This window comes from Macaca thibetana, chromosome 4, assembly GCF_024542745.1.
Source record: "Macaca thibetana thibetana isolate TM-01 chromosome 4, ASM2454274v1, whole genome shotgun sequence".
Taxonomy (NCBI): domain Eukaryota; kingdom Metazoa; phylum Chordata; class Mammalia; order Primates; family Cercopithecidae; genus Macaca; species Macaca thibetana.
This window is the reverse complement of record NC_065581.1, coordinates 97,879,711-97,903,783: the sequence shown is the minus strand read 5'-3', so window position 1 is coordinate 97,903,783 and position 24,073 is coordinate 97,879,711. Positions and strand designations below refer to the sequence as shown.

Below are 24,073 nucleotides of genomic sequence, written 5' to 3'. Positions count from 1 at the left end.
ATTTGTTTTTAAATCTATTTACTTCTGTCTTGCATTCGAGGTGAAATCCTTGTACTAATTCCACAGAATTATCTGAGGAATTTTTAGTGATTATTTTTTATTTCTTGATTTCTGCATGTCTCTTTTTATTATTCACTGGTTCTTCTTTAACTTTTTTGTTTTGTTTTATAAATTCCTTTTTTAATAAAGCAACTGTTTTGTCTTTTCAGCTTTATAATACTTACTTCAAAGTCTTTGTCATGTTGTTTCATATTATTTTCTTATGTTTCATTGCTGATTTTGTTGACTGCCAGTTTTAGTGTAATATTTCTTATGGTTTAGAATTTTAATTTTTAGACTGACCTTAATTTGAAGATTCCCCCTTCACATTCCTCCTTACTCCATGCCCTGACTTTCTATAGTAGCTGTGGCCCTAGGAATCATTTCGATGGTAGTTCAGCTTTTTTTTTTTTTTTTATGAACATGGAAGCTCCATGTCTAATCCCTGGCTTCCATTAAGATTAGCTCTAGTTCCCATTTGCATGGATCAATTTTTATCTAGGTTACCCAGCAGGAGCCAAACTCCTGGCCTAGCTGTCCAGAACTGTAGCTGAGCTTACCGCAACTTTTAGCTCTGCTCATTGCTTTGTCTATTTTGTCGAATTTCTGGTTGAGGGAGATGTTAGTTTTATTTTTAAGTTCAAATGTACCTTTCTGTCTCTCTGTCTCTCTCTTTCTTTTTTAACCAGAAGAGTTGCATTAAAGTGTGAATTTTGTGCCGTCTTTATCATTTTAATTGATAATACTAGTACTCTTAGCAGGCATCCTCCTTTTTCTCTGAAGCATAAAAGGGAAAGGGTTTTTCAAGACAATTTTAAGAAGAAATTTAAAAGTAAAATATATTTTAGTGTTTTTATTTAAAGAGAAATGATTGTTATTATCTTTATAAGATCACGTTTTTGTTGTGATAAACTGTTTTAGTCTTTTATAAATATTCTAAAACTTGAAAACAGAAGAATAACTAAACCTTTTCTACTTAGGGTTAAAATTGAAAACTAGTTTGATCAAGGTGATAGAAAATTATTCATGATGTTATATTGGTTTTAATAAGGATAACTTAACTGTAGCCTTTATAAGTATTTTGATGATTCTGGGGAAAACAAAACCAAACCAAGAAATCATACTAACTTATATTAGTCTTATTTATATTTTGCTTTACTTTGATGTTTTTAACCCCGTTTTTAGTTTTATATGAGTATAGGTTTCCCATAACTTAGTTGCTTATGCATTTTACATATCACCTCATACCCAGAAAAAGTGCTTTGTGATATAATATTCTTGTGAACTGTGAATTGAATTTCTGTGAAGCAAGTTTATGTCTTGCAATCCCTTAAGCAGAAAGATTGATTCCTTGATAAATGCTATGTTTTCGTTTTTTCTTTTTTTTTTTTTTTTTTAACAAAGACAAAGGACAGTTTACTACTTGCAGCAATAGCAGTAGCCTAAATATCAGCATTTGTACCTGTTCTAGGAGCCCCAGTTCCCATAAGGCAACACGGAGAGGTACAGGTGGTACCTACACATATAAATGCTGTGATTTTTCTTTCATTGTCCATATTCGTAAGGAAAGAGAGTAAACATTATTGCTTACATACTGATTGTCTACCATGAAATGTAATATATCTCATACAAATGTTATATCTATGTAATGGGTTTTAGGTATTGCTTTCTGTGATAGGTGTTCATTTCTTCTAGATATACAACAAATGAGCCTACTTGAAAAGAAATACCTCTCCTATTTGCTACATTTTATGTCTGGTCATTCAGATGCTCAGTTAAATTTTTTTTTTTTTTTGTCTATAAGTTGCTATTCCTTTTCTTAACTAGCTTTTGTCTAAATGCCATGTCTTCTACTTGAAAAGAATATGTGGTACTCCCCTCTTATCGAAGTTTTGCTTTCTGTGGTTTCAACTACTGACAGTCAACCACATTCTGAAAATATTAAATGATAAGTTCCAGAAATAAACAACAAGGTTTTAAATTACACACCCTTGTGAGTAGTCTTGTACCATCTTGCTCTGTCCTGCTTGGGACATGAATCATCTCGTTGTAGACATTTAGTAGCCTCCTTGATTATTATATTAGCTCTTTTCTTCTTGGTTATCAGGTCTACTGTTGCAGTATCACAGTGACTGTGTTCAGTAACCCTTATTCTACTTAATAATGCATCCCAAAGCCAAGAGTAGTGTTGCTGCAATATTGTTATAATTGTTCTATTTTTAAATTATTGTTGTTAATCTCTTACTGTGGCTAATTTATAAATTATACTTTATCATGTATATATAGGAAAAAACATAGTATATATAGGGTTTGATATTCTGCAGTTTTCAGACACCCACTAAAGATTTGTTTTGCTATTATGAAATAATAATTATTAATATGAATTACTAAATTGGTTTTTCAGTGTGTCAACATGATACCCAAGTGGTTAAACTGTGTTTATCTGACAAAAACATTTTTCATACGAGAAATAAGTTTTGAAAGGAAATTAAGTTGTTTAATCATTAGTCCTTGTATTTTAATTTTGAGCTGACTTTGTCTACATGATAATGGATTTTTCTTTAAAATTTTAGATGTTCATTCTAAATAAGGTAAATGTGAAAATCCATTTTATTAAATTAATGGTGTATTCTTAGTAGACAAAACGTGAAACAAATGATAAAATCTGGTTTGTGTTGTTTAAAAATAAAAAATTTTCTGTGATTAATATGTTTATAATTTTAGAAAAGTTGGAAAACATAAAAAGGAAAAATGAAAAGTGTACAATATAGTAGTGTCCTGTTAGCATTTGTCTGTATAGGATTTGTTTGCTTATTTTTTGGACATTATAGTATTTATAAAGAGCAAAATTTATTGAAATAAAAAAAGACATAATTGCCAAAACTTGGAAGCACCTGAGATATCCTTCATTAGGTAAATGGGTAATCCCTGTGGTGAATGCATCTAATAGAATATGATTCAGTGATAAAAAGGAATGAGCTATAAAGCCACAAAAAATTAGAAGAACCTTAAATGAAAATTGTTGAGTATAAGAAGCCTATCTAAAAAGGCTACATATTCTGTGATTCCAACTGTTTGACCTTCTGCAAAAGGCAAAATCTATGGAGACAATGAAAAATTAAATGGTTTTCAGGGATTTGGGGAAAGGGAGAAAAGGTGGAACAGGTAGAACACAGGATTTTAAGGGTAGTGAGTGATACTGAAATGATTCTGAATGATACTGTAATGGTGGATACTTGTCGTTATAATCATTACATATTTGTTAAAACTTGTAGAGTATAAAACACAAAATGTGAACCCCAGTGTGAACTGTGGACTTATAAAAACTAATTGGTAGTAAGTATGATACAACTAGGCAGATAAATGATGTGATGTAAACGTACTCCATCTAAATCTTAGCGGAGCATTTTACAGTAGAATCCAGACTAATGCCGTCTTTTTGTGATGATTGACGTATTCCGTATTTGCTCTCCAACATGGTAGACAGTAGCCACATGTGTCTATTGATTGCTTAAAATGTGGCTAATGTGACTTAGAAATTGTATTTTAAATTTTATTTAAATTATGTAGAATATAAGTAGCTCTTGTTGCTGGCAGCTACAATATTAGACAGGAAGTATCTAAATGACAGAAGAAAGAGAAATGTAGACTGGTAAAATACAGTTTAGATGGACTTAGTCGTTGATTGAAAAACCTTCCTCTGAATTTTGTTTCATTGCCTGTTTGGGAGCAGGTCTTCATTCTTTATCCTGCAGTTTTATTGAAAAACCTTACTCTGAATATTGATTTATTGCCAGTTTGGGAGCAGACCTTCATACTTTATCTTGCAGTTTTTTAATTTGGTTCTGTCCTCAGCAGTTCAATTAGTAATCTGTATAAAGGTGTGATTCTAAAACTTGTGACAAGTCAGATTCAACATTGATAGTATTACCGATATGGTGGATGATGTCATGTGGACTTAGAAAGCTTCCAAAAGACTACAATGAGGAAACAGTATGAAAGTGAACTGTATAAGGATCCATTTGGAGTTCTGGACTTAAAAAATACTATATAAAGTACAGTTTGGCCAGGCGCGGCAGCTTACGCCTGTAATCCCAGTACTTTGGGAGGCCGAGGCAGGCAGATCACAAGGTCAGGAGTTTGAGACCAGCCTGGCCAATATGGTGAAACCCCGTCTCTACCAAAAATACAAAAAATTAGCTGGGCTCGATGGTGGGCGCCTGTAGTCCTAGCTACTTGGGAGGCTGAGTCTGGAGAATTGCTTGAACCTGAGAGGCAGAGGTTGCAGTGAGCCGAGATCACGCCACTGCACTCTAGCCTGAGCGACAGAGCAAGACTCTCTCAAAAAATGAACAAAAAAAGTACAGTCTGTACTTTAGCCTAACAGAAGTTCATGTGGAAAAAAAATTAAAACCAAAGGCTTTTGTTTGGCTGCATATTCAGTTTGTAGTCTACATTTTGTTGTCATTACCATTTTGTGCTATGTTCAGAGAAGCTTAATACTAGTTCCAGCTTGGTAATAATCTTTGTGATCTGTGCTGATCAAATTACGTATCTATATCTATATCTATATCTTATCTATCTATCTATCTATCTATCTATCTATCTATCTATCTATATTTTTTTGAGATGGAGTCTTGCTCATCGCCCAGGCTGGAGTGCAGTGGCGCGATCCATCTTGGCTCACTGCAAGCTCTGCCTCCCGGGTTCACGCCATTCTCCTGTCTCAGCCTCTCGAGTAGCTGGGACTACAGTTGCCCACCACCACGGCCCGCTAATTTTTTGTATTTTTAGCAGAGACGGGGTTTCACCGTGTTAGCCAGGATGCTCTCGATCTCCTGACTTCATGATCCGCCCGCATCGGCCTCCCAAAGTGCTGGGATTACAGGCGTGAGCCACCGCGCCTGGGCGATCAAATTATATTTTAAATACTGTGTTCAGTTGTGAATGCACAAGTGTCAATAGCCAAATCAATCAAGCGGAAGAAAGGATATCAGAGATTGAAGATCAACTTAATGAAATAAAGTGAGAAGACAAGATTAGAGAAAAAAGAATGAAAAGGAACAAACAAAGCTTCCAGGAAATATGGGACCATGTGAAAAGACCAAATCTAGGTCTGATTGGTGTACCTGAAAGTGATGGGGAGAATGGAACCAAGTTGGAAAACACTCTTCAGGATATTATCCAGGAGAACTTCCCCAATGTAGCAAGACAGGCCAACATTCAAATTCAGGAAATACAGAGAACACCACAAAGATACTCCTTGAGAAGAACAACCCCAAGACACATACTCGTCAGATTCACCTAAGGTGAAATGATGGAAAAACTGTTAAGGGCAGCCAGAGAGAAAGGTGGGGTTACACACAAAGGGAAGTCCATCAGACTGAGTGAGATTTTTTAAGAGGCTCTGTAAAAGGGATATTTCTAAAGGAACTTAGATGAAGAATCATTAGAAACCAAGTTATAAGAGTAGTAGTAAGAAGTCGATGCATTTTTACCCAGGAAAAAAAACTTGAATAGCATTCCTAGAATATTACTTGGCATTATCTCTATTTTTAGCCCATGAGCTTAAAGAAAAAAAAAATCTTCGTATAAGGAATAAGGAAAGGATCCAGTTTCAGCTTTCTACTTATGGCTAGCCAATTTTCCCAGCACCATTTATTAAATAGGGAATCCTTTCCCTATTTCTTGTTTTTCTCAGGTTTTTCAAAGATCAGATGGCTGTAGATGTGTGGTATTATTTCTGAGGGCTCTGTTCTGTTCCATTCAAGATGGATTAGAGACTTAAATGTTAGACCTAAGACTATAAAAACCCTAGAAGAAAACCTAGGTAATACCATTCAGGACATAGCCGTGGGCAAGGACTTCGTGTCTAAAACACCAAAAGCAACGGCAACAAAAGCCAAAATTGACAAACGGGATCTCATTAAACTAAAGAACTTCTGCAGAGCAAAAGAAACTACCATCAGAGTGAAAAGGCAACCTACAGAATGGGAGAAAATTTTTGCAATCTACTCATCTGACAAAGGGCTAATATCCAGAACCTACAAAGAACTCAAACAAATTTACAAGAAAAAACAAACAACCCCATCAAAAAGTGGGCAAAGGATATGAACAGACACTTCTCACAAGAAGACTTTCATACAGCCAACAGACACATGAAAAAATACGCATCATTACTCGCCATCAGAGAAATGCAAATCAAAACCACAATGAGATACCATCTCACACCAGTTATAATGGCGATCATTGAAAAGTCAGGAAACAACAGGTGCTGGAGAGGATGTGGAGAAATAGGAACACTTTTACACTGTTGGTGGGACTGTAAACTAGTTCAACCATTGTGGGAAACAGTGTGACGATTCCTCAAGGATCTAGAACTAGAAATGCCATTCGACCCAGCCATCCCATTACTGGGTATATACCCAAAGGATTATAAGTTATGCTACCATAAAGACACATGCACACATATGTTTATTGCGGCACTATTCACAATAGCAAAGACTTGGAATCAACCTAAATGCCCATCAGTGACAGACTGGATTAAGAAAATGTGGCACATACACACCATGGAATACTATGCAGCCATAAAATAGGATGAGTTCGTGTCCTTTGTAGGGACATGGATGCAGCTGGAAACCATCATTCTCAGCAAATTATCACAAGAACAGAAAACCAAATACCGCATGTTCTCACTCATAGGTGGGAACTGAACAATGAGATCACTTGGACACAGGAAGGGGAGCATCACACACCAGGTCCTATTGTGGGGAGTGAGTAGGGGGGAGGTATAGCATTAGGAGATATACCTAATGTAAATGACGAGTTAATGAGTGCAGCACACCAACATGGCACATGTATACATATGTAACCAACCTGCACGTTGTGCTCATGTACCCTACAACTTAAAGTATAATAATAAAAAAAATCTGAAAAGAATCTCATAGTGTTTTAAGAAAGTTTATGAATTTGAATTTAGGACATTCAAAACTGTCCTGGGCCACATGCGGCCTGCAGATCATGGGTTGGACAAGCTTCAAAAACATCCTATAAACAGACTCTTTACTATCTTGGTTATTTTTTTCAGAATGTATTTCAATTTTTCATTGTAGTCTTCTTAAAAAGTATAGATTATAATTTAACTCAAAAATCAATAAATATGGTTCAATCATTGTAGCATCCTTTGGAATGTCACATGGAGTGTTTAACACACTGTATTGCTATTGAGATACTAATTTTTTTCCTAGCCTTTATTGAATTTTTTATTCACATTGAGCTTGCAAAACAACAAACAAACAAAAAAACTAATCCTTTACCCTTCACGGCTTTCATGTAATGTATTTGTGGTACCAGTTTTCTCCATCTTATACAAGTACACGAGTTTTATTATTATTATTATTTATTTTTGGCCATAAAGAACAGGATTAGATTTTAATACATAACTTCTGTACAACCAAAAAAATAAAACACCACAATAAAATAAACAGGAATAAACATGGTATTTCATTTGCAATGCTTGATAAAATCTTCACATCCTTAATCAGAAATGAGCTCTTAGAAATCAGTAACAAAGAGACTAATATTACAAGAGAAGTGAAAATAAAAGGAACAGAGGAAAATGAAATAACAACCAATAAGGCTATACGAAGATTATCTAGCTTAACTTTAACAGAAGAAAAAAGCAGTTTCTTTGTAACATTACATTATCAGTGATTTAAAATACTGATATCTAATATTTGAGCAGTTTTAGGAAATGGGAAACATTCAAACACTGGAAAAGCTTACATTGATTGTAGGAAATTTACTAAAAATGTAGATTTTGTATATGCTTCGCCCCAGCAGTTCCAGTCAGTAGGAACTGTTCCAACAAAGTAGTTGGACAATTCAGATTTATATATAACCATGTTCACTCCATAGAAAATCTACAGTTAATATATCAGCCCCCCAAAAAACTTTTTTATCAATTTACTTATGAAAAGTAGTAGGTTAAAGTGTAGAATTAGAAAGAAAAAAGGAACTTAAATAAAAATGTAGTATTTCTCAAAATTCTTTGTCTTTTGAATTCTTGAAAAAGACAACTTTTTAATGAATCAGTTTTAAATTTACCCTGTGATAAGTGAGAAGCATGAGTATATGCAGTTCATACTTTTTATTTTTATTTATTTATTTTTTTTACTATGGAAATTATTTATTTTCATTTTATTATTATACTTTAAGTTCTAGGATACATGTGCACAACATGCAGGTTTGTTACATGTATGTATGCAGGTTTGTTGTATGTATACATGTGCCATGTTGGTATGCTGCACCCATTAACTCATCATTTACATTAGGTATATCTCCTAATGCTATCCCTCCCCACTCCCCCCACCCAACAACAGGCCCCGATGTGTGGTGTTCCCACCCTGAGTCCAAGTGTTCTCATTATTTAATTCCCATCTATGATTGAGAACATGCGGTATTTGGTTTTTTGTCCTTATGACAGTTTGCTCAGAAAGATGGTTTCCAGCTTCATCCATGAACCTGCAAAGGACATGAACTCATCCTTTTTTTATGGCTGCATAGTATTCCATGGTGTATATGTGCCACATTTTCTTAATCCAGTCTATCATTGATGGATATTTGGGTTGGTTCTAAGTCTTTACTATTGTGAATAGTGCCGCAGTAAACATACGTGTGCATGTGTCTTTGTAGCAGCATGATTTATAATCCTTTGTGTATATACCCAGTAATGGGATGGCTGGGTCAAATGGTATTTCTAGTTCTAGATCCTTGAGGAATCACCACACTGTATTTCACAATAGTTGAACTAGTTTACAGTCCCCCCAACAGTGTAAAAGTGTTCCTATTTCTCCACATCCTCTCCAGCACCTGTTGTTCCCTGACTTTTTAATGATCGCCATTCTAACTGGTGTGAGATAGTATCTCTTGGTTTTGATTTACATTTCTCTGATGGCGAGTGATGATGAGCATTTTTTCATGTGTCTGTTGGCTGCATGTCTTCTTTTGAGAAGTGTCTGTTCTTATCCTTTGCCCACTTTTTGATGGGGTTGGTTTGATTTTTTTCTTGTAAATTTGTTTACATTCTGTGTAGATTCTAGATATTAGCCCTTTGTCAGATGGGTAGATTGCAAAATTTTTCTCCCATTCTGTAGGTTGCCTGTTCACTCTGATGGTAGTTTCTTTTGCTGTGCAGACGCTCTTTGGTTTAATTAGATCCCATTTGTCAATTTGGGCTTTTGTTGCCATTGCTTTCGGTGTTTTAGACGTGAAGTCCTTGCCCATACCTATGTCCGAAATGGTATTGCCTAGGTTTTCTTCTCGGGTTTTTATGGTTTTAGTTCTGACATTTAAATCTTTAATCCATCTTGAATTAAATTTTGTATAAGGTGTAAGGAAGGGATCCAGTTTCAGCTTTCTACATGTGGCTAGCCAGTTTTCCCAGCACCATTTAATAAATAGGGAATCCTTCCCCCATTTCTTGTTTTTGTTAGATTTTTGAAAGAGCAGATGGTTGCAGATGTGTGGTATTAGTTCTGAGGGCTCTGTTCTGTTCCATTGGTGTATATCCCTGTTTTGGTACCAGTACCATGCTGTTTTGGTTACTGCAGCCTTGTAGTATAGTTTGAAGTCAGGTAGCGTGATGCCTCCAGCTTTTGTTCTTTTGGCTTAGGAATGTCTTGGCAGTGTGGGCTCTTTTTTGGTTCCATATGAACTTTAAAGTAGTTTTTTCCAATTCTGTGAAGGAAGTCATTGGTAGCTTGATGGGGATGGCATTGAATCTATAAATTACCTTGGGCAGTATGGCCATTTTCACGATATTGATTCTTCCTATCAGTGAGCATTGAATGTTCTTCCATTTGTTTGTGTCCTCTTTTATTTCATTGAGCAGTGGTTTGTAATTCTCCTTGAAGAGGTCCTTCATATCCCTTGTAAGTTGGACTCCTAGGTAGTTTATTCTCTTTGAAGCAATTGTGAATGGAAGTTCACTCATGATTTGGCTCTCTGTTTGTCTGTTATTGGTGTATAGGAATGCTTCCTGGCCACTTTGTTTACCTACTCAAGCCTCACCAAAAGTGGGCACCCCTCCGGCAGCTTTGCTGCTGCCTTGCAGTTCCATCTCAGACTGGTGTTTTAGCAATGAGGGAGGCTCCGTGGGCGTGGGACCCTCTGAGCCAGGTGTGGGATATAATCTCCTGGTGTGCTGTTTGCTAAGACTGTTGGAAAAGTGCAGTATTAGGGTGGGAGTAACCCGATTTTCCAGGTGCCATCTGTCAGGGCTTCCCTTGGCTAGGAAAGGGAATTCCCTGAGCCCTTGTGCTTCCCAGGTGAGGCAATGCCTTGCCCTGCTTTGGCTCATGGTCCGTGGGCTGCACCCACTGTTCTGCACCCACTGTCCAACAAGCCCCAGTGAGATGTATCTGGTACCTCATTTGGAAATGCAGACATCACCCGTCTTCTGGGTCACTCACGCTGGGAACTATAGACTGGAACTGTTCCTCTTCAGCCATCTTGGAACCTCTCCCCAGTACACATGAGTTTTTAAATCTAATTGTGAAGTTTTATGTTTACCTCTAATACTTCTTAGATGATTATATCAGATTATATATAAAGTTCGAAAATATTGATATTATTATGTACCATATTAATACTCTTAATTTATTTTATTTAATATGTCTCCTAGTTTATATATCATTGATAAAATTATTAAGCAGGGGAGAGTGATGACCAATCCTTGAATAACAACTTTAGTGGCTGATCTCAATATTGACATTAATTCCATAACCTGCCTGACCATATTCTAATTCAAAAGGATTCTTGATCTTAGCCAAAAGACTGAGAAATGATAAGGATGCCTCATTCACATCAAGATATTCTGCCTACTGTGCATCATCAGCTATTTTTCAGAATGTTGACTATTTATGTCGAAAATAGTTGGTTTCTCTTTTGAGTGAGGACTTTTGGAATTCCAAGTAGACTCAGTTTTGACTTTTGATGAATTCTCTAGTATTCACTAGATGGAAACAGAATGGAACTTACAAACCTTCTGTAAGTTTTATTTGCTTTAAAGCCTGTTTTAGTGCTTACTTAATTATTTCTTCAACACTTTAGTTGGAGCAGGGTTCAAATAGCACAATAACATGGCAAGAACTGTGATTTACTTGGATATAATATTTTGCTTCTGCATCTTTAAGTAAACCCATAATCTAACTACGTTTGTCATATTTATTCTGTGGTTTCAGAAACCCTCAGTTTACCTCTGCATAACCCAGTTTTCAGGTTTACAGTTCATATTTAGGCTTATAGTATCTTTTTTAAGCCAGTTTTTATATGATTTATAATGTGATTTTCCATGGTATATTATTTAAAAAGCTTAACATTACTTCTAATTTTGAATTTGTGGTGATATCTTGATTCATTTGATATTGTATTGGGAATTTAACATACACTATAGCTTTGCTCCTGTTGGAATAACAGTGATATAATTCTGTGTATGTGGAAAATGAGGATTACCTTTCTTGAGAGATTCAAAGCTGCATTCATATATTAAATGTGTTGCATTGTCAAGAAAAAAGGAAGTAATGGTGTTTTAGTTTGTGCATGCCCGGAAATAATTTTTTTTTGGCATCTCAACAACTCAACAAATTTTTTTTTGGCATCTCTGAGTCTTTTGGTTAATTTTTTGACTGTTTCTATTCATGAATTTTGGAAAGAACTACTTAAAATTTAATTTTAGGAATAAGGCTTTATATTAATAAGAATAACTGTAAGCACCTTTTTCTGTTGGAAAATACCTTAACAGATAATAATGACTTTAACAATTTCTACCAGGAAAAGGATGTTACCCGTCTATACCTATCTTGTCTCTCTTAAATCTCACATCCATAGTTTATTGCCAGAATAGTGAAACTTGCCTTTTCATTGTTGGAGAGCTGCATTTGTTCATGTTTTATTTTAAAAATCTCTTTAGTAGAAGTCTGTTTCTATACCCGCAGCTAACTTCTTCCTCACTGTTTTTTTTTTTTTAATTTGATAACTTCAGAAACTTGTATCTGTGTGTAGAGCAGTGATCCAGACAGCTGTGCTTTTATGAACAGTCACCCTGAGTGCCAAATTAGTTTGTAGTGCAAATCTTGAGTGAGAACGACACCTGCTTTCAATCTGGATGAAAAATGCAAATGTTGTGGGAAGCATGTTTTTGGGATTTCTTTAAATCTAATGGCAGCTGATCTCAGAATTCTGATGGGGATTTTCATCTTGGGGTTATGGAAGTCCTATTAAGAGCAAAGCACTCTTTTTGTCTCTTTTGCTAGGACTTAGGTGTGTTATTTTTAAAAAATAATATGCTTTTTTGTGTGGTGATCCTATGCTTGGGACTTTGCACTAGAAGTTATCTTCGAAATATCCCGGTGGTTTCCAAGAAGTATGTATTGGGCTAAATATTTCTAACTAGAACTTATGTGTGAACATTGCATTTTGGATTAACTTTGAATAGTTAAGATATGTAAGGGTATCTCTGCCATGATAAATTATTTTCTTATGGAATAAATGGTCTCATTTTCATTTTCAGAATTAACAAATTTTTTGAGAGTTGATGGGATTTAAAGGAGAGTTCATGCTGTATATAAAGAGCATTTCTTATTTGTTTCAAATCAGGTGAGAGAAAGTAACTGTATAGGTATGTATTATAGTTATCTATTTGAATTTTCAAGGTTCTTTAATACCGGTCTTAACCTTAAGCACACAGCTTATATCTCACTAATGGCAATTCAAGACACTCATTCAAAATGCTTTTAGGGAAAACTATATATAATTTTTTTTTTTTTTTTTTTTTTTTTTTTGAGATAGGATCTAACTCTGTTGCCCAGGCTAGATTTCAGTGACGCAATCTCAGTTCACTGCAACCACTGTCTCCCAGGCCCAAGCCATCCTCCCACCTCAGCCTCCTGAGTAGCTGGGATCACAGGCATACGCCACCATGGTTGGCTAATTTTTGTATTTTTTGACGAGATGGAGTCTTACTTTTTTGCCCAGGTTGGTCTCGAACTCCTGAGCTCAAGTGATCTGCCTGCCTCAGCCTCCCAAAGGGTTGGAATTACAGGCATAAGCCACTGGGACTGGCATTTTGTTGTTGTTGTTGTTGTTACATTTTCTATTGTAAGTCATTTTGGTTTGTAAGCTTTAAATAGTAGCTTAATTGATTCGTAGTTCACACAACATATAAGACATCCATATAAAGTGTATCAATGATTGTTTTTAGTATATTAACAGCTGAGGGCAGTCATTACCACAGTCAATTTTAGAGCATTTTCGTCACCTCAAAAAGAAATCCTTGACCTTTAACTACCATCTTTCCTTCTCCTTCTCCTTACCCTCTCGTCTCTTAGTGAACCAATTATCTACTTTCGATCTCTGGAGATTTCTCCATTTTGGACATTTTATACAAATGGAATCCTCTAATATGGTTTTTCTTGACTGTTTTTTTACTTAGCAAAACGTTTTCAGAGTTCATTCATGTTGTTTATTATTTCATTTTTGTTTGTTTGTTTGTTTTTTGAATCAGAGTCTCGCTCTATCGTCCAGGCTGGGGTGCAGTGGCACCATCTTGGCTCACTACAACCTCTACCTCCTGGGTTCAAGCAGTTCTCCTGCCTCACCTCAGCTTCCTGAGTAGCTGGGATTACAGGGTCGCACCACCACGCCCAGCTAACTTTTGTATTTTTAGTAGAGACAGGGTTTCACCGTGTTAGCCAGGCTGACCTCGAACTCCTGACCTTGTGATCCACCCACCTCAGCCTCCCAAAGTGCTGGGATTACAGGCATGAATGACCACGCCCTGCCTACTACTTCATTTTTTTTTTATAGCTGAATAATATTCCATTTTGTGCATATATCACATTTCATTTATCAGTTCATTTGATGAACATTTGGGTTTCTATTTTTTGGTTATTATGAATAGCCAAACTTGTGCACATGTTTTTGATTGGACACATATTTCAATTCTCTTAGGCGTATACCTAGAGGGAATTGTTGGGTCATATAGTGATTCTGTGTCTAATTTGTTGAGGCTGGACATGGTGGCTCATGCCTACAATCCTAGTGCTTTGTGAGGCTGAGACAGGAGGGTTGCTTGAGGCCAGGAGTTTGAGACTCAACTGGGCAACCTAGTGAGATCTTGTCTCTACAAAAAAATTAATTAGCTGAGTGTGTTCGTTTGCACCTATAGTCCCAGCTACTCGGGAGGCTCAGGCGGGAGCCCAGGAATTCAAGGCTGTAGTGAGCCATGATTGTACCACTGTACTCCAGCGTGGGTGACAGATCAAGACCCCAACTTAAAAAACAAAACAAAACAACAACTACAAAACAACTTATTGAGGAACCAGCAAACTGTTTTCTCCACATTCTTGCCAAAACTTGTATTTTCCATTTTTATAGTCTTTCTAATGGGTGTTAAGTAGTATCTCATTGTGATTTTGATTTGCATTTCTCTGATGTCTAATGATGTTGAGTATCATCCTGGTTATTGGTCATCTATGTATAGTCCATGCAGAAATTCTGATCCTTTGCTTATTTTTGTATTGGGTTTTCTTTTTATTATTGAGTTGTAAGAGTTCATTGTATATTTTGGATACACATCCCTTATCAGATAGACACACGATTTACAAATATTTTTTCCTATTCTGTGGGTTACCTTTTCACTTTCATGTTGGTATCCTTTAAAGCACAAATAGTTTTTTTATTTTGATGAAATCTAAGTTGTTTTCTTTTTTTGCTCATTCTGTTGAAGTCATATTTCAGATGCTCAATAAATTTGGTATTGATGGAATGTATCTCAAAATAATAAGAGCTATTTATGACAAACCCACAGCCAATATCATACTGAATGGGCAAAAACTGGAAAAATTCCCTTTGAAAACTGGCACAAGACAGGAATGCCCTCTCTCACCACTCCTATTCAACATAGTGTTGGAAGTTCTGGCTAGGGCAATCAGTCAAGAGAAAGAAATAAAGGGTATTCAGTTAGGAAAAGAAGAAGTCAAGTTGTCCCTGTTTGCAGATGACATGATTGTGTATTTAGAAAACCCCATTGTCTCAGCCCAAAATCTCTTTAACCTGATAAGAAACTTCAGCAAAGTCTCAGGATACAAAATTAATGGGCAAAAATCACAAGCCTTCTTATACACCAGTAACAGACAAACAGAGAGCCAAATCATGAATGAACTTCCATTCACAATTGCTTCAAAGAGAATAAAATACCTAGGAATCCAACTGACAAGGGATGTAAAGGACCTCTTCAAGGAGAACTACAAACCACTGCTCAGTGAAATAAAAGAGGACACGAACAAATGGAAGAACATACCATGCTCATGGATAGGAAGAATCAATATTGTGAAAATGGCCATACTGCCCAAGGTAATTTATAGATTCAATGCCATCCCCATCAAGCTACCAATGAGTTTCTTCACAGAATTGGAAAAAAAACTGCTTTAAAGTTCATATGGAACCAAAAAAGAGCCCGCATTTCCAGGACAATCCTAAGTCAAAAGAATAAAGCTGGAGGCATCACGCTACCTGACTTCAAACTATACTACAAGGCTACAGTAACCAAAACAGCATGGTACTGGTACCAAAACAGAGATATAGACCAATGGAACAGAACAGAGTCCTCAGAAATAATACCACACATCTACAGCCATCTGATCTTTGACAAACCTGAGAGAAACAAGAAATGGGGAAAGGATTCCCTATTTAATAAATGGTGCTGGGAAAATTGGCTAGCCATAAGTAGAAAGCTGAAACTGGATCCTTTCCTTACTCCTTATATGAAAATTAATTCAAAATGGATTAGAGACTTAAATGTTAGACCTAATACCATAAAAACCCTAGAATAAAACCTAGGTAATACCATTCAGGACATAGGCATGGGCAAGGACTTCATGTCTAAAACACCAAAAGCAATGGCAACAAAAGCCAAAATTGACAAATGGGATCTAATTAAACTAAAGAGCTTCTGCACAGCAAAAGAAACTACCATCAGAGTGAACAGGCAACCTACAGAATGGGAGAAAATTTTTGCAATCTACTCATCTGACAAAGGGCTAATATCCAGAACCTACAAAGAACTCAAACAAATTTACAAGAAAAAAAACAAACAACCCCATCAAAAAGTGGGCAAAGGATATGAACAGACATTTCTCAAAAGAAGACATTCATGCAGCGAACAGACACATGAAAAAATGCTCATCATCACTGGCCATCAGAGAAATGCAAATCAAAACCACAATGAGATACCATCTCACACCAGTTATAATGGCGATCATTAAAAAGTCAGGAAACAACAGGTGCTGGAGAGGATGTGGAGAAATAGGAACACTTTTACACTGTTAGTGGGATTGTAAACTGGTTCAACCATTATGGAAAACAGTATGGTGATTTCTCAAGGATCTAGAAGTGGAAGTACCATATGACCCAGCCATCCCATTACTGGGTATATACCCAAAGGATTCTAAATCATGCTGCTATAAAGACACATGCACACGTATGTTTATTGCGGCACTATTCACAATAGCAAAGACTTGGAATCAACCCAAATGTCCATCAGTGACAGACTGGATTAAGAAAATGTGGCACATATACACCATGGAATACTACGCAGCCATAAAAAAGGATGAGTTTGTGTCCTTTGTAGGGACATGGATGCAGCTGGAAACCATCATTCTCAGCAGACTATTCCAAGAACAGAAAACCAAACACCACATGTTCTCACTCATAGGTGGGAACTGAACAATAAGATCACTTAGACTCGGGAAGGGGAACATCACACACCGGGGCCTATCACGGGGAGGGGGGAGGGGGGAGGGATTGCATTGGGAGTTATACCTGATGTAAATGATGAGTTGATGGGTGCTGACAAGTTGATGGGTGCAGCACACCAACATGGCACAAGTATACATATGTAACAAGCCTGCACGTTATGCACATGTACCCTAAAACTTGAAGTATAATAAAAAAAAAAAAAAAGAATTCTTTACCACATCTACAGCCATAAAGATTCATTCCTGTGTTTTTTTCTAAGAGTTTTATCATTTTAGCTCTTACATTTAGGTCATTTGTTCATTTGAGTTGATTTTTTATATGGTATGAAGTAAAGGTACAACTTAATTTTTTGTACATCACTAGCCAGTTGTCCCATCATCATTTACTGAAAAGTCTCTTCTTTTCCCTTTAAATAGTCTTGGCATTCTTTAAAAAACTGGTTGACTATAGATGCTTGGGTTTATTTCTGGACTCTCAGTTCTACTCTGTTGATCTGTCTGTGTATCCTCATGTTGGTACTACACTCTTTAAATTACTGTTGCTGTGTAGTAAATTAGAAGTATGAAAGTGTGAGTCTTAAACTTTGTTCTCTTCAAGTTTATTTTGACTATTCTGGGTTTTCTGCTATTCCATCTGATTTTTAGAATCAGCCTGTTAATTTCTATAAAGAAGTCACCGGGGATTTTGATAGAAACTGGTTTTAATCTGTAGAGCAAATTGGGGTTTATTATGATCCTAGCAATTGTCTTCTGATTCATCAACATGACTGTTTTCCCATTTATCTAGATCTTTTAAAATTTCTTTCAGCAATATTTGAAGTTTTCAGTGTAGAACTCTTATACTTCCTTTGTTCGATTTTTTTCCCAGTAATGTATGATGGTTAATATTGAGTGTCAACTTGATTGGATTGAAGGATGCAAAATATTGTTCCTGGGTGTGTCTGTGAGGGTATTTGCCAAAGGAGATTAGAATTTGAGTTCAGCGGACTGGGAGAGGTAGACCCACTCTCAGTCTGGGTGGGCGCAATCTAATCAGCTGCCAGCACAGCTAGAATGAAGCAGGCAGGAGAATATGGAAAGACTAGACTGGCTGAGTTTCCAGCCTTCATCTCCCCCCATCCCCCTTCCTGGATGCTTCCTGCCCTTGAACATCGGACTCTTAAGTTCTTCAGCTTTTGGACTCTTGGACTTACACCAGTGACTTGCCGGGGGCTCCTGGGCCTTCTGCCACAGATTGAAGGCTGCACTGTCAGCTTCCCTACTTTTGAGGTTTTGGGACTCGGACTGGCTTCCTTGTTCCTCAGCTTGCAGATGGCCTGTTTCGGGACTTCACCTTGTGATCATTCATGTGAGTCGATATGCCTTAAAAAACTCCCTTTCATGTATACGTCTATCCTATTAGTCCTGTTCCTCTAGAGAACCCTGACTGATACATAATGTTTTTGATGCTATTGTAAATGGATTTTTTTTTAATATTTTAAGTTCTAGGGTACATGTGCACAACGTGCAGATTTGATACATAGGTATACATGTGCCATGTTGGTTTGCTGCACCCATCAACTCATCATTTACATTAGGTATTTCTCCTAATGCTATCCCTCCCCCAGCCTCCAACCCCCCAACACGTCCCTATATGTGATGTTCCCCACCCTGTGTCCAACTGATTCAATTCCCACCTATGAGTGAGAACATGCGGTGTTTGGTTTTCTGTCCTTGTCATAGTTTGCTGAGAATGATGGTTTCCAGCTTCATCCATGTCCCTGCAAAGGATATGAATTCATCCTTTTTTATATTCCATGGTGTATATGTGTCACATTTTCTTAATCCTGTCTATGGATGTGGGTTGGTTTGTAAATGGAATTTTTTACTTAATTTCATTTTCAGATTTTTCATTGCTAGTTATAGAACTATAATTGATTTTTGTATATTGATCTTCTATCCTGTAACCCTTGCTCAACTTGTTTATCCCTTCTAATGGTTTTTTTCTATATGTAGTTTTACTGCTTTTTAATGTAGATGCCTTATATTTGTTTTTCTTTTTTTTTTTTTGGCTTTTGCCTAACTGCCCTGCCTAGAACCTACAGTACAGTGTTGAATAGAAGTGGTGAGCGCAGACTTGTTTTTCTTATTTCTAATCTTAGTGGGTTACGTATATAGTTTTTCACAATTATGAAATGCTGCCGTGTATGTTAGCTGCGGATTTTTCTTCTTTTCTTTTTTTGAGACGGAGTCTTGCCCTGTCGCCTAGGCTAGAGTGCAGTGGCACGATCTTGGCTCTCGGCAACCTTCTCCTTGCCTCCCGTGTTCAAGCGGTTCTCCTGTCTCAACCTCCTGAGTAACTGGGATTACAGGTGCCCGCACTGCACCCGGCTAACTTTTGGTGTTTTTAGTAGAGATGTGGTTTCATCATCTTGGCCAGGTTGGTCTGAAACTCCTTACCTCATGATCCATCTGCTTCGGCCTCCCAAAGTGCTGGGATTACAAGCACAAGCCACCGCGCCTGGCCAGCTGTGAATTTTTCATAGATACCCTTGATCACATTGTGAAAGATCCCTTCAAGAGCTACTTTGTTGAATGTTTTTATTATTAAAGAGTATTGGATTTTTTTCTAGTTCATTTTTCTGCATCTGTTGAGCTGATCATGTGATTTGTTTTTTTAATTCTATTGATATGATGTAGTCTATCAGTTGGTTTTCTAATGCTGAACCAACCTTGTATCCCTGACATTAATCTCACTATCATGGTTTATAATTCTTTTTCTATATTGCTGCTTTCGGTTTGCTTGTATTTCATTGAGGAATTTTGTGTTCATTTTCCTAAGAGATACTGCTCTATAGTTTTCAGGTGATGTGTTTATCTGGTTTTGGTGTCAGAGTAATATTGGCCTCCTAAAATGAATCGGGAAGTGTTTTCTTCTCTTTTTGTAACTAGCGTGAGGAATTAGTATTAACTTCTTTAAATATTTAGTGGAATTCAACAGTGAAGCCATCTGGACCTGGGCTTTTCTTTGTGGGCCGTTTCTTGATTACTAATTCAATCTTTTACTTGTTATAGGTCTGTTCAGATTATCTATTAATTCTTGGGTTGGTTTTGGTAGTGTGTAGCTTTCTAGGAATTTTTCCCTTTCATCTCGTATATCTAATATATTGGTATACAATTGTTTATAACATTCCTATAGAACCTTTTTTACTTCTTTCAGCTTAGTAGTATGTCCTGACTTATATATGATCCTACTAATTTGCATCTTCTCTCTTTTGTTCATGGTCAGTCTAGCTAAAGTTTTGTTCATTTTGTTAATCTTTTCAAAGAACACCTTTGGTTTCCTTTATTTTCTATATTGTTTTTCTAGTTTTGATTTCATTTACTTTTTGCTCTGAACTTTATTATTTCCTTCCTTCTGCTTGCTTTAGGTTTATTTTGCTCTTCCTTTTCCAGTGTCTTAAGGTTGATGGGTTACTGGTTTGAGATCTTATTTTTTCTTTATATGTATTTATAGCTATAAATTTTTCCCTTTTCACTGCTTTAGCTGAATCTCATAAGTTTTGCTCTGTTGGATCTTTATTTTCATTCATCTCAATGTGTTTTCTGATTTCTCTTTTGATTAATTTTTGGTTCAGTTCTTTTTGTTTTATTTATTTAGCACATATTTGTACGTTTTCTAATGTTTTTGGTTACTGATTTCTAGTTTCATTCTATTGTAGTTGGAACACATACTTTGTATTATTTCTATACTTTAAAATTATTGAGGTTTGTTTTATAGTCAGCTATATGATCTATCCTGGAGAAGTTTCATGTGTGCTGGAGAAGAGTATATGTTCTGCTTTTGATGGGTAGGTATTCTATAGATGTCTGTTAGGTTTAGATGGTTTATAGTGTAGCTCAATCCTGTATTTCTTTTTTTTAATTGTTAAAATTTTTATTTATATTTCTTAACTTTTATTTTAAGTTCAGGAGTACATGTGCAGGTTTGTTATATAGGTAAACTCAGGTCATGTGAGTTTGTTGTACAGATTATTTAGTCACCCAAGTTATAAGCCTAGAACTTATTAGTTATTTCTCCAGATTCTCTCTTTCCTCCCACCCTCTACCCTCAGGTAGGCCCCAGTATCTGTTGTTCCTCTCTATGTGTTCATGTGTTCTCATCAATTAGCTCCCACTTATAAGTGAGAACATGCAGTATTTGATTTTCTGTTGGTGTGCTAGTTTGCTAAAGATAATGGCCTTCAGCACTATTCATGTTCCTGCGAAGAAGATAATCTCATTCATTTTTTATGGCTGCATAGTATTCCATAATGTGTATGTACCACATTTTCTTTGTCCAGTCTACCAGTGATGGGACTTAGGTTGACTCCATATCTTTGCTATTGTGAATAGTGCTGCAGTGAGCATATGTGTGCATGTGTCTTTGTAATAGAATGATTTATATTCTTTTGGGTATATACCCAGTAGTAGAATTGCTGGATCAAGTGATAGTTCTTTTTTTAGCTCTTTGAGGAATTGCCACACTGCTTTCCACAAATGGTTGAACTAATTTACACTCCCGCCAGCAGTGTATAAGTATACCTTTTTCTCCATAACCTCCCTAGCATGTTATTTTTTGACTTTTTAGTAATAGCCATTCTGACTAATGTGAGATGGTATCTCATTGTGGTTTTGATTTGCATTTCTCTAATGATCAGTGATGCTGAGCTTTTTTTCATATGCTTGTTGGCCACAGTGTATCTTGTTTTGAAAGTGTCTGTCATGTCCTTTGCCCCCTTTTTAATGGGGTTGTCTTTTGCTTGTTAATTTAAGTTCCTTGTAGATATTGGATATTAGACCTTTGTTGGATGTATAGTTTTACAAATATTTTCTCTCATTCTGTTTACCCTGTTGATAGTTTCTTTTGCTGTACAGAAGCTCTTTCTTTTAATTAGTTCTTATTTATCAATTTTTGCAATTGCTTTTGTCATTTTTATCATGAAATCTTTGCTCATTCTTATGTTCAGAATAGTGTTGTCTAGGTTGTCTTCCAGGATTTTTATAGTTTTAGGTTTTACATTTAAGTCTTTAATCCATCTTTAGTTAATTTTTTATATGGTGTAAGGAAGATTCAATCTTCCATTTTCAGTCTTCTGCCTATGGGTAGTCAGTTATTCTAGCACCATTTATTGAATATGGAGTCTTTCCCCCATTCCTTGTTTTTGTCAGCTTTGTAAAGGTTCAGATGTTTGTGGGTGTGTGGGCCTGTTTCTGGGTTCTCTAACCTGTTCTATTTGTCTGTGTATCGGTTTTTGTACCAATACCATGCTATTTTGGTTATGGTAGCCATGTGGTATACTTTGAAGTCAGGTAATATGATGTCTTCAGCTTTGTTCTTTCTGCATAGGATTGTCTTGGCTATCTGAGCTCTTTTTTGGTTTCATGTGAATTTTAAAATAGTTTTTTTTTTTTTTTTAAGTTCTTCGAAGAATGTGATTCATACTTTGCTAAGAATAGCATTGAATCTATAAATTGTTTTGGCAGTAGGGCCATTTTAATGATATTGATTCTTCCTATCCATGAGCATGGAATGTTTGTCCATTTGTTTGTGTTGTCTCTGATTTATTTGAGCAGTGTTTTGTAGTTCCTCTTGTAGAGATCTCTTACCTCCCTCATTAGCTGTATTTCTAGATATTTTATTTTTTCTGGCAATTATGAGTGGGATTGCATTCCCAATTTATCTCTTGGCTTGACTGTTGTTGGTGTATAGAAATGCTGGTTATTTTTGTATATTTATTTTGTATCCTGAGAGTTTCCTGATCAAAAAGTTAGAAAGATCTCAATTTAACAATCTAACATCACAGCTAAAAGAACTAGAGAACCAAGAGTAAACCAACCCTAAAGCTAGGAGAATGCTAGAAATAATCAAAGTCAGAGCTAAACTGAAGGAGGTTGAGACACAAAAAACTATTCAAATGATCAACAATTCCAGTTGATTTTTTGAAAAAATTAATAAAATAGACTGCTAGCTAGACTAATGAAAAGAGAGAAGATCCAAATAAATACAATTAGGAATAAGGGGAATATCACCAGAGAAATACAAACAACCATCAGAGAATACTATAAACACCTTTGTGCACATAAACTAGAAAATTTAGAAGAAAGGGATAAATTCCTGGATACATATACCCTCCCAAGACTGAACCAGGAAGACATTGATTCCCTAGACAGACCAATAATAAGCATTGAAATTGAATCAGTGATAAATATTGTACAACTAAAAAAAGCTCAGAACTGGATGGTTTCACAGCTGAATTCTACCGGAGGTACAAAGAAGAGCTGGTACCATTTCTATTAAAACCATTCTAAGAAACTGGGAAGGAGGGACTCTTCCCTAACTAATTCCATGAGGCCAACATCATCCTGATACCAAAACCTGACTGAGACACAACAACAACAAAAAAGAAAACTTCAGGCATTTTCTTCAGGCGTGCAAAAATTCTCCACAAAATACTGGCAAACTGATTGCAGCAACACAGCAAAAAATGTATCCATCACGACCAAGTAGGCTTTATCCCTGGGATGCAAGGTTGGTTCAGCATATGCAAATCAATAAATGTGATTCATCACAAAAACAGAACTAAAGTCAAAAACCACATGCTTATCTCAATAGTTGTAGAAAAGGCTTTTGATGAAATTTAACCTCCTTAATGTTAAAAACCCTCTATAAACTAGGTATTGAAGGAACATACCTCAAAATAGTAAGAGCCATCTATGACAGATCCACAGCCAGGATCATACCGAACTGGCAAAATCTGGAAGCATTCCCCTTGAAAATAGGCACAAGACAAGGATGCCCTCTCTCACCTATTCAGCATTAGTATTGGACATCTACCCAAGCAATCAGGCAGGAGAAAGAAATATCAGGCATCCAAATAGGAAGAGAGGAAGTCAGTCTGTCTCTGTTTCAGACAACACAATTCTATATTCAGAAAACCCCATAGTTGTGGCCGCAAAGCTCCTTAAGCTGATAAAAATTCTTGTATTTTCTTAGTAATCTTCTGCTTGGTTTTATATCCAATATTGAAAGTGTGATATTGCACCCTCCAACTGTTATTGTTGAATTATTTGTCTTTCATCTCCCCATTCTGTATTCCTTTTTACTTTCAATTAATATATTTTAGTACTTTGCTTATACACACATATATACACTCATACACACACACACAGACACCCTATGTAATATGTAATGTAAT

The 24,073-nt window shown here is 36.2% G+C and overlaps 1 protein-coding gene across 9 annotated transcripts in view; it reads left to right on the top strand.

The window, feature by feature from the left end:
- ASCC3 (activating signal cointegrator 1 complex subunit 3) overlaps positions 1–24,073 on the top strand; it is a 372,407-nt gene that overhangs the window by 48,653 nt on the left and 299,681 nt on the right. The window contains exon 2 of one of the 9 annotated variants that reach the window (XM_050786667.1): positions 12,611–12,696. The exons of the other annotated variants lie outside the window; for them this stretch is intronic. The gene's annotated coding sequence lies outside the window, so the exon portion shown is untranslated. The remainder of the gene's footprint in view (positions 1–12,610; positions 12,697–24,073) is intronic. 9 annotated transcript variants of the gene reach the window in all.